Below are 12,304 nucleotides of genomic sequence, written 5' to 3'. Positions count from 1 at the left end.
TAGAACCCATTTTAGGAAGATGTTAAAAACTCACAGAGAAAACACCCTGGAGACCATGTTTTCATGAGCAGAAAGGTGACAAATCACAAACTGTCATGGAAAAAACATCGGATTGCATCTCAAAGGCCTTACCTTGGAGAAGAAAATGATATAGACAAAATTGAAGCGGCGCAATCACAGTTGGGAAAATGTGAGGGAGTAGCAATCATGAATCTCTGGAGCTCTTATTCTCGTAGAAAAGGTCATATTATCATAGGTGAGTGTAAATAACTTACGCCTCTCATGCAGCATGCCAGAGAAGAGACTCTAAGATTTGGGAACATACACTATCTTCTGTTAGAATAACTAATGGACAGGGAGTTAAAAACATGATGAAACATATTTAGTTGTGTTAGCAGTAAATAAAAGAAACAGGAAAAACATGAAGATGCACATCAGGGATGGCAAGAGACCTAAGCAAAGGGTATTGAAATGCTGTCTTCTTGGAGAAGCAATCCTTCCAAAGCAGCACCATATGTGCTCAAGGCTGGTATGGACTTTAGAAATACAGCTTTGTCTTAAGAGAGAAATATATGAGACTGAGCCAAACTGAGTTTTTTCTTCATGCCCTGCCAGAACCATGATTAAAGAAGTCAGAGTATTGTGTTTCTCTGCTTCAGTTGTATTATTAGCTGCTTGCACTTAATCACAAAAAAATGTTAAATGAAAAACTCGCTGGCGAGTTCCCTGTGAAGAGTTGTTCTGGCTTCTTTGAGGCGTTATCTGGTGTCAGAAGTCTCCAGGAGTGGGCTTCACATGCCCAGCACCCAGTTGCCTCAGCAAGGCTGCACAGGGCACCTCATCTCTGGGTGATGTTCCTTTGTTTCAGAAATGAACAAACAAACTCCAGCAAACCCAGAGAGCATCTGGCAAGCACTGCAAACAACAGGGAGGGAGAGGGAGCATGAGATCTCCTTGCAGGTCAGAGGTGAAGTTGAGTGCAAGATTGATGTGGAGGATCTTGTGCAGTATTTGTTGGCAGTAGCAAAGCTCTTGGCTGCCTTTCTCCTGGATGAGTTCCTAAATCCACTCACCTGTTTTGGAAAGGATAAAGCATAGCTTCTAGAGTTAATCATAACCCATTTATGCTTCCAGAAGTGTCAATATCTGATGTATACAGTGCATTTTCTTGACTAGTTTGTCCTCTGAAACACAATGGCTTATTTTTATTGTTTTCATTGCAGTGTGAATATTGCCTCACGGCTGGAATGAATAACAACTTCCTTATTTAATTAAGCCATTTGAGATTTGCATTTGTGCTTGTTGAAACCATCACTCTTCTTTCTAGCCTTATCATGGCTGCACCTCACCTCAGAGAAAAAGGTGAGTAAATTATTAAAAGATGGTTGCCTAATTATGAATTAATCCACCTCCTGGGAGTGCTAACCAAATGTAGTGGCAGGCATTTTTTTTCTGTGACACCAACCTTGTCATCAGCTGCACAGCTGTTCCAGCAGGTTGGCTTGAGCCCAGGATTCTTATATATGCTCAGACAGCATAAAGTATGTGTAGATACTATATCCTGTGTGGAAATTATTGATGAGATCTTCCATTAAATGAATTTCATAAAGGATAACTAAACTGCCTTCTAGGGATTTATTGAAATCATCTTCATGTTTGGCTTGCAGCATACAACTGAAGTGCCCTTTGCACCTTGCCTATAAGAATTCAAAGCAGGTGAACTTCTGCAACATCAACGTGGTCTACTGTGATGTACAGTGAAGCACTGTTTTCTCACGGCTGAATTCTCAGTCCAGTATAAGATGTTGCAACACATGCCACGGTTCCTATTATTGCTCCTTAGCTTCATCACAGATATTCTTGCTTAATGGCTATGCTCTGGGAATTTGGCAAGCAAACTTCCTAGTGGCCTGGACTGTGGTGAGAACATCACTACCACTACAGGCAGCTGCTTGACTTCAATTCTTCATCAACAATCCTTATACTGTTGAACTGGAAGCAAGAGTTGCCTGTAACATTTTTATGTGAGGATTTTATTTTTTTAAGGCCAACACTTCCTATTTTACATGTAGGAACAGCTATTCTCTGTGCAGGAAGACAAGACAGCAAATTGCAAATTGCGTGTATATTGCCACTCCCTTCCAGGGTCAGGCTGTGAAGTCTCCATCCTCAGAAATATCCAGAACCCAAATCAACAAAGGCTTGGGCAATTTACTCTGGCTGGCTGTGCCAGAAGGATAAGATGGGTAGGATTGGATGATTTCCAGAGATTCCATTCAACCTCAACTGCTCTGTGAGAAAACAAACAGGTATTAACAAAGAAAGAGTGTATTGATCTTCCTAAAACATGTTTGATAGCAATTTAAAGACCTAATGCACTGTTTCCCTGTATAGGAAAATATGAAGTACTACGGTAGTAAGGATGTTTTTTTCAAATGCATAATATCCCAGTCTTCATTAGTTCATGCTTCAATCTTCAACCTGACATAATTTCTCTGCTTCATAAAATTGCTTGTGCTCTTCTGCTTATCTAGGGTGTGCACAGCATACTCTGCCTTCTATTTCTTTCATCTGTAAGCAAAATTACAGTAGGTACGTATATACATGTGAATGATGAGCATACGTTTGCACATAGTCATGGATGGGATAAATTTTCAGTGGCACTGGGAACCCATCAGGCTACCTTCCCAAACAGATCAGTCAGGCAGTCTGCCCAACACCTTGCAGAGCTATTTATTTCAGAAAACAGAAGCAGCCCTACCATACATAGCTCTGTTCAGTCTCTCAGACTTACCTTCAAAGGGAGCTGGCACATCAGCCTGGTTTTTGTTTTTCTCTTGCAAATCCCGACAAAATCTCACCCTGAAGAGGTACAGCCCAGGGCAGCTTTCAGATCTCAAGTGACCTAATGGAATTTGCAGCTGTTTGTATGCTCCCAACTCCCAGACTGGGCCGTTGAAACCCTAGTAGAAACGCTGGTAATCAATCATGACAGTATTTCAATTTCAACAGCATATACTATAAAATGTGTTATTATGTGTCATGGGAGACATAATAATTTTGTCCCTACATTTTGTCTCCCAAATTCTAGCCTTCCTGAAGTATATTTCAAAGCTTTGCATTAAATGGAAATAATTTGTTCCTCTGTTGAAAGGGAACCTTCTGATGCACATCTGATAAAGTCATTAAGAGCCCCTGTTATTATGTGCCATGATGGCCCACCGGTGGGTTTGATTAGAGCATTTTCCTTGTCACATCAACAAGCTAAGAGATATTATCTACCTCAAGAGGCTAAATGGAAGACTTGAAGGATAAAAAGGTCTGTTGCTAATATGCATGTGATCTTGTGACTGAAAACACATCACAAGAGATTAAGACAGCTCACTAGATGTATGGAATGAGTCAGTGTGTGTAAATTAGCTTTGTTTACTAACACTGATGTGTTGTAATTATTCTATCCAGCTTCACTTTAGTTTAAGAATATACTAGGGAATACTCCAGCTGTGATATGATTGCTTTCTTGTTTATAACCAAAATTGTTTCTCTTATACATGGAAAAAGGGACTGGTGTAGATAATGAGGTGCCTGTTTAGATCCCAAAACAAGCAGCTTAGCAGTGCTATTACATGTTAAAATTTCATTCAATTAAAATTACTTTCACCCTTTTTCCAGGTCTTGACCTCCACTAAGATCACTCACTTGCCTAAAATGCCTGGGTTGGCGGGCCAGCTCTTCCACGTGGGCAATCAGACCAAGAATTCTAGCTCCTCCTGAAACCAAAGAAACTGCTCCTGTCCTCTGCTGCACTTTGTCAGCTTCATGCAGCATTTTCTCAAGTGCTGCACTAGGAAAAAAATAGAAGCAAAAGTATCATGTGGTGCTTTGGGAAATATCAGTGAATATGCCTGGCTAAGTGCATATAAGGTAAGGAAAAGGCAAATAAGGAAGAGTTGCAGCCCCAAGGGTAATGGGACTAATGGTGCTGGCTTGCTTCCTCCTTTCCTTTTATTGTTGCAACATTAATGTAACTGCCATCAATCTTGGACACTAAACCTCTAATATGTATTTATGATGCCAGATTGGTGTATCACTTTAAGAAAATACTACTTTTTTTTGCTGGTAGTGCAGTTGTTATGGTGACTCCTCTTCTTCCCCCTTTTAATACAGGAAGCAGAAGACTAAATAAAATATCATTTATTTTATGAAGAGTATAAGAAACCTGCTCTAAATGTGTAAGAAACTTGCTCTGAAGCTGTAACTTACAGAGAGATGTTTCAGAATACTAAACAAAGTTTTTATTTTATATTACTTGACTTTTCATTCTGAAACTGAATTTTGTGGAATTACGTAGTAATAAGAAATGTATGGAAGGAAATGTATTTTTATGGTATGTAGTATATTATTTGTTTGTATCTAATAGTTATACTAAATTGCAGGTATCAAATGTGCCAAAACATTTTGCAGATTAGATAACTATTGAATAAAGATTACATGTGATTCTGTTTAGAGGACGGTATTAGGAAATAAGCTGGAAAAAATTTCTCCATGGTATTTGAAATTTGAACACAATTCTTAAAATGTATCCTAGGAGTGCTAAATATAGCTATAGGGTTGTCATTATTAAACAGCAATTCCAGAAGTTCTTAGTGGTATCCATTCATGTATTTTTCAGGATGTAAGCATCAGAAACTCCCACCATGCTTCTTTCATTTCAGTTTTTCACTTAGGTAAGAGTTGTTTCTAAAGCTACCTTTGTGCAGAAAGTGCCCATAACTGTATAAATTACTTACTGTTTTCTGTCAGCTCACAATTTTAAACAAATTTATCCCAACATAACTGATAAATGTTGGATTTCTGCTTTATAACTAAGAAATGGAGGCAATCAGATGTGCAGGGTAAACCAGCTCCAGGTTATGTCTACAGCCAGCACAGACTTGATTGATACTGATGAAGTTCACTTTGTCTGAAAGATTTTGAGCATGTCCTTTACTGGTGTATGGGGACTGGTAAGCCTGAACCACTGACTGAGCACCTGAAGGAAAGACCCAGTCAGCCCTGGAAGCACAGGAGAAGGCAATTCACCTTTGTGACTGGAAGGGGTGGAGCCAGGCTCAAGCCCTCATAGACCTCATTTTAAGGGCTGACTGCCACTAAGGGAAGCTTGCTTGCTGGAGATCCTCTCTCTTGGAGTTCTTTCCCTGTGAGCCTAGATCCTTGGAGATGGGTGAGCATTCATTTTTCCTTCCTTTTGTCATGTCTTGTTTGTGCTGATCCCTTTGCCTTTACAACTGGTTAAAGCTTCAAGGTGAAAATCAAGGGTGGGCAGACCTGTAGAGTTCTTGATGCCGCTTCAAATGTAACTTCACTGATGCTGAAGAAAGGTTTGTGCTCCCATGAAGCAGATGTGAAGGAGGCAGAATGTGGTCCCCAGGAGGGACCTAATGGGGAAAAGGGCTCAGGCACTGAGAGGGTGGGGGGCTTGGGAAGTTAAGGGCTGTAACTATTTGGAAAAGGAAAAAAAAAAAAAGAAGAGAAAATACTTAAATAGTATGTAAGTCAGGTTGCACCTGATGATGAGCTCACGGAAGAATGAGGGTCTGCAAATTAACAAAAGTAGATCAGTCACAGGGAAAACACAGCCTACTAACATTTCTCATATAGAAACACTTGAAGACACCTGTGGTGAAATGTTCTATTTGCATTACTGTGAGAGGGTAATTTTTCCAGAAGCAATGTTATCATTTTATCAACCTCCTGTATGGAAGGATCACAGTGGAAGAGAAATGCTGAAGCTTTATTAGGGGCAGGCTATCAGTGCAACTTTTTAATGAGCAATTTATCACCCTTACAAGCCCTGATTTTTTTATTAACCTCATCTATGGCTGAAGATGAATTACTTTCCCAATCTGAGGCTAGCAGTCTTAAAGCATCCCTTTATCAGCAGCAGGCCATTTGCTTAAAAAGCAGCAATCATGGCAAGAGGTATCCATTCTTCCTGGAAGTACTACAGCACAGGACAGGTGCAGTGCCAATGCCACCTGCTGAAATCCTCACTTAGGATATGTTAGGGTGTACAAAAGGCTTTCCAGGCAGTCCAGCAGGTTTGCACACTTCATATCTGTAGGCTATGTACGAGGAACCTTACATTTACCTCATTAAAGATACAGAAGTGTTCCTCTAAAGAAAGATCCTGACACTGGAGTGCTCCACATCCATGTGCAAGCACAAGCAGCTCCCATCCCACAGTGCTGTGCTTGTATGCTGAAAATACAACTCCTATGAGCCCCATAGGCTTTCTTCCCAGCTTACTGCCTTTACTTTCCATACCCACATCTCCTCTGACTACCAAACAGTCTGAGGGAAGGGATTGTCCTGCCCCGTTCTGTGTTGCTGCAGCCTCACCTTGAGCACTGTGTGCAGGTTTGGGTACCACAATTTAAGAATATAAAACTGTTTGAGAGCATCTAAAGGAGGGCTACAACGATGATAAAAGTTCAAGAGTGAAAGATGTATGAGGAACGGCTGAGGTCCCTTGGTTTGTTCAGCCCAGAGCAGAGGAGGCTAAGGGGAGCCCCCACAGCAGCCTACAGGATGGACCCAAGGGAATGTCTTGAGCTACATCAGTGGAGGGGTCAGATTAGATACTAGGAAAAGAAAGAGGGGAGTGGGTATGGGGTCACACGTTGAAGGAAAAGGATAAGTGTGGTACACTCACTTCTCCTGATTCAGCCATTCCCACTCATCATTCTAGTGCCAATCTATAGGAAAAATGAAGAAACAAAAATACAGCATAACACTAAAATAAAGAAGGCTGAAGTGAATTCTTAACACAGCTTCCATGAAGAAAAAGATTTTTTCTGGTTCTGATATGATTGAGTGGTTTTCAGGAAGCTGTAGTAGGCAGACACACAGGTTCAGAGAAAAGAGGACTACATGATCTGGTTGTAGTAAATCATTTTACTGTACTATCTAATATTAGAGCTCAAAATGGACATTTTGAGCTCTATATAGGCTTGGGGCAGAATGGCTTGAAGAATGTAGAGAGGAAAAGGACCTGGGGGTGTTGGTTGATGCTCGGCTTAACATGAGCCGGCAGTGTGCCCAAGTGGCCAAGAAGGCCAACAGCATCCTGGCCTGTATTAGAAATAGTGTAGCCAGCAGGAGCAGGGAGGTGATCATCCCCCTGTACTCAGCTCTGGTGCGGCCGCACCTCGAGTACTGTGTTCAGTTTTGGGCCCCTCACTACAAGAAGGACATTGAGGCCCTGGAGCGTGTTCAGAGAAGGGCAACAAAACTGGTGAGGGGTCTGGAGCACAAGTCTTATGAGGAGCGGCTGAGGGAGCTGGGATTGTTCAGTCTGGAGAAGAGGAGGCCTTATTGCACTCTACCACTTCCTGAAGGGGGGTTGTGGTGAGGAGGGGGTGGGCCTCTTCTCCCTGATAAATAATGACAGGACAAGAGGGAATGGCCACAAGTTGCGCCGGGGAAGATTTAGATTAGACCTGAGGAAACATTTTTTTCTCTGAAAGAGTGGTCAGGCACTGGAATGGCCTGCCTAGGGAGGTGGTTGAGGCACCATCCCTAGCGCTGTTCAAGAAGTGTTTAGATGAGGTGCTAAGGGATTTGATTTAGTATTTGTTGGGTAGGGATAGTGATAGGAGGATGGTTGGACTAGATGATCTTGTAGGTCCTTTCCAACCTTATGAACCTATTTTTAATTCTAGATTTCTCACCCAATAATATACAAGTATGACAACTTTAGCCACAAACAGTACTAGCATCTTGGCTGGTGTAGATAAGCATCACAGTGATATTAATAAAGGGATAATCAGACCTGAAATGAAATAAAGTGGAAAAAATGTAAATAATGCATTTGAGGATAAAACAATCCTTTAAGGAGTAGCTCATGAGACATGTCAGTAGTACGTATATACATCCTTCATTGTTTACTGCAATGGCAAAGTAGTCAAGCAGTAGAGCAAAGATTTATCTGGGCTTAACAGATGAGGGGAAGGCTGTCAACATAGTCTACTTAGACTTCAGAAAAGCCTTTGATGCTGTCTTCCACAGTATTCTCCTGGAGAAATTGTCAGCCCATGGTTTGGACAGGCACACTCTTTGCTGGGTAAAGAACTGGCTGGAGGGCCGGGCCCAGAGAGTGGTGGTGAATGGAGATAAATCAAGCTGGCGACATGTAGTGTTCTCCAATGGTTGGTTCTGCAGCCTGTCATGTTCAGTATGTTTATTGATGATCTGGATGAGGGCATTGAATGCACCCTCAGTAAGTTTGGAGACGACACCGAGTTGGCAGGAAGTGTGAATCTGCCTGGGGTAGTAAGGCCCTACAGAGGGATCTGGACAGGCTGGATCGCTGGGCTGAAGCCAATGGGATGAAGTTCACAGTGAGACCAAGAGCTGGGTCTTGCACTTTTGTCACAACAATCCCAGACAATGCTACAGGCTTGGGGCAGAGTGGCTGTTAGACTGTGTGAGAGAAACAGATCGGGGGGTATTGGTTGACAGTTGGCTGAATGTGAGCCAGCAGTGTGCCCGGGTGGCCAAGCAGGCCAATGGCATTCTACCTAAGTGTGTGGACTTAACTTGTTATCTCTCTATGGCCAAAACCATCATGTTATTATACAGAGTATTTGAACACTCAGAGTATTTGAACCTGAGTTTATTCATAATGGTGTGACTTCAGTATAGATTCTCCAAACCACTTTTTAAAAGAGATAATCACCTAATGCTATTTGGGTTTCTGATTAGAGCAGTTATAAATCTAGTCTAGCCGAAGTAGTATCTATACAGAATGATGAATGATACAGTTCCTCTAGCTATGTGGGTATGTTTACTTTAATTAAAATGAACATTTCTTATCTTCTCTAGCAAGTTCTACCACAAGATAAGGTGGTGGATAAGCTGAAGTGAATCAAACTAGATTTAATCAGTCCCATTCTGCTTTTGTGAGAGTCTGCAAATGAGCCAGCTCCTGTTTGCTGCATGGACCCTAGTGAAATTAATGGAACTCTTGGCCTGGACTTGAGTAGGGCCAAGAGGAGCAGCTGAGGTTCCTGGGTGTACTCAGCTCAGAGGAGCTGAGGGGAGGCCTGATGGCGGCTGCAGCTCTCACAGGGAGAGGAAAGGCAGCACTGGGCTCTGCTCTGTGTGACAGCGACAGGGTCCGAGGGATCGGCTTGGAGCTGTGTCAGGGGAGGGGCAACTAAGGGGTAGGGACAGGGTCTGCACCACAGGGAGATGGGCACAGCACAGAGCTGCTGGAGTTCAAGGAGCATTTGAAACAACACTCTCACGCAAAGGGTTTCTATGTTGGGTGGTCTTATGTGGAACTGGGAGTTGGAGTTGATGATTTGGGGATTTTTGTCAGTCCCTTCCAACTTGGGAAATTCTATGATTCTAAGGCTAGGATAAAAACATCAATGCATGCTGTAAATAGAAATATGTTTTCATACCTGTGTCACATCCTGAGAAATAGCAAAGATCATTTCAATCTGTCTTTGTAAAGTAGTTGTGAATAACCCCCTAGTGGCTTAAGGACAAACAATGCTTGCTTTGTCCTGAGGGCTGAAGCTGATGGAGAATGAGTAAAGCATAACTTTGCACAGCTAAGGACACACAAGTAAGCTTAACAGATTTAAATTTCCGTCCAGAAAAAGAATATGTATATTTCTACACAAAAGTAGGTCATCCATTTAAAACTCCTAAATATAATTGTGTGACTTTTTTTCACTTCTACTTCTCTTATCATAACCAAGTTCTCTTGGCATTTTTAAGTGCATTCAGACAGTTTGAAGTTATATGTACAACAACCCTGTGTGAACCATGTAGTTTCATATTCCATTTTAATGATGTTTTTACTTGTAATTCACAGCATGATGCTCTTGCTAGCAAGGAATGATATCAGAGTCCTCCTGAGTCTAAAGTTACATGTACGTTGCTGTAGAAATGCTGTAAATCTAATGGATAAATGACTGCTTTGTTTGAAGATTCACATCAGTTCACTTTCAGCTGTTCTCAGGGTTCTGTCTGTTTCCCCAAACATAGTAGTAGAAAAAGTTAGGTTACTTCTTACATGTTTGCATCTTTTTCTAAATCAGATCATCATCCAATCTGTTTTGTAAGTAATGGAAGCCAACACTGTAAAATAAATAAATAAAAATATCAACGTAATCACCTGCGAATTCTCCATGGACTAGTTTTGTTATGAGAAAGAAATAATTATCTCAGTATGCAAGTCCAATCATCTAATAATCAGCACTACAAATACTCCTTAAAAAATGTGCAGTATTAACAAGATGTGATTGTTTCTTTGCTAAAAGAGGTCCCTATATATATCTGTTTGGACTTCCAAAAAACATTAACCTAAAGTTTAGGGATCAGAGGCAAGAGCAAACAATTCAAATAGTCACCCAGGAATGAAAATGCTGTTCCAGAGTTCACTCTAGATGTTACATGTAGCTCCAGTCCCTCTTAAAGACTCACATTTATGAATCATAAACAATATGCTCACATGAGGACCTCTCCCCTAGTAAGTTAAACAACGCAGAGGAGTGTTCCGAGGCACAGGAACTGAAATCATCTACACTCAAGTGTTACAAGGGTCTCTGGTATGTTTTTGGCATTGACTGATTAGCACTTTCTTTTGCAGTTCCCAGGCACAGTCTGGGAGACAGAATAAGCTGAGGACCATTTCCTCAGCACAGTGATTTCACCAGATAAGAGAGTACAACATGGGATTTTTTTGTTCCATTTGGCAACATTGCTGGAGAATGGATCCAGGCAATTTTAATTTCTTAAACTCTTAAGAAACTACAGACCACAACGAACGGAGCTTTACACTTAGCCTGTTTTGGAGGTGAAAGCAGGCTTTAGTTTACACTTCAAGTTGTATTTAAACTTCTACTTCAGTGTGTCTGACTTCAGGTAGGAAGATAATCCTTCTGTAGCCTTAGGACTTCAATAAGAGCATCTGTTTATCTGCTTTGTTGGCAAGTCTTGTCTCTACACAAGGGCTGGTAAAGTCTTTTGCTCTTTTGATCAGAAGTAGTATTAGATGTGAAAGCTGACTTGATACATCACTGTTGCCATGAGTTTCATCCAATGATGACAACAAAAGAGAAAAGCCTAGCAGATGGTAACATCCTGGTTCATATACAAGGCCATATGAACCATAAGGTTCGCTGCAATGTTCTTGAAGGTAGTGGCTTCTGACAGGACTCTTCTGTTACCCAGCAAAAGCTGCATGCTCCCTAGTAGTTTCCTAAAAGTGGATGCTCAGTCATGTAGAAAATCAGGTCCCCTTCATGCCTACTTGCAATTTATATAATTTAGGAAATACTCATTTCAGCATTTCATCAAATACATTTTATGGTTCATTTTCTAGGTTCTATTGTCAAAATGATGTTCTTGCATGTGGAAAGCAATAATCACAGGCATTTCCAGGATGCCTAGTTGTACATGAACTCTCAAGTAAAGATAGCTCGCTGTTCTCTGCTGATAGGTGAATGCTTTGTGCCTACAGTGACAGAGAGGTCTGAACATTTTAGCCACTGGTCCTGTTCTTGTGCCATTCAGAGCTTTAGTTGTAACTTTTTCTTCCTTCTGAAAGTTGCTCAGTTGCACTGTCTCCAGTGGCTGCTTCCTTCCTCCAATCTACTCTTACCTCACATGGCATTTTCTCAGACTTGCAAAGTTTTAGCTGCCCCAAATTAGACTTCTTGGTGCTTTGTTCCTTTTCTCTTCATCAGAACATCTACCTCAACCTGCAACAGAAGACTTCAGACAACAGTGTCAGTGTACTCTCAGATCACATTAATTAGTCGCTAGGGTAAGTGCTTTTTAAAAAGGAGGAACAAAAATATACTCCTCAGACTTCTTCAAAAATCCCCATGTGAAGGAATATATCTGTACCCAGAGCTGCTCATAGACCGATTTTTAATTATGAAAGCCTCTGTGAAGATAAATTAGTTCCTCAGGAAGTCTGTGAAACTATAAAAGAGGGACTGTCCCTCTGAGATCACAGTGAAGGTATAAAGAAGCTTGTAACAGCATCACACCTTAATGGAGTCTTTTGGCCAGGCAGGAATAGCTCTGCAGGCAATATTACAAATCACACTCAGCAAAAGACTAGTATGGCCTGAAACTGAACTTCCTTACATTGTATCTGAATGTGTTCCTATTGCTTTTGCTGAGGCAATGTCCGCTTTAAGTGGATTTGAATACAGCCAAAGCAATGAGAGTAGAGTTTACACACATACACATAATTAAAAAAAAAAAAAATTCTTAG

This window comes from Cyrtonyx montezumae, unplaced genomic scaffold (genome assembly GCF_038088225.1).
Source record: "Cyrtonyx montezumae isolate F1298 unplaced genomic scaffold, pur_monq_1.0 scaffold_8, whole genome shotgun sequence".
Taxonomy (NCBI): Eukaryota; Metazoa; Chordata; class Aves; order Galliformes; family Odontophoridae; genus Cyrtonyx; species Cyrtonyx montezumae.
This window is presented reverse-complemented; position numbering follows the sequence as displayed.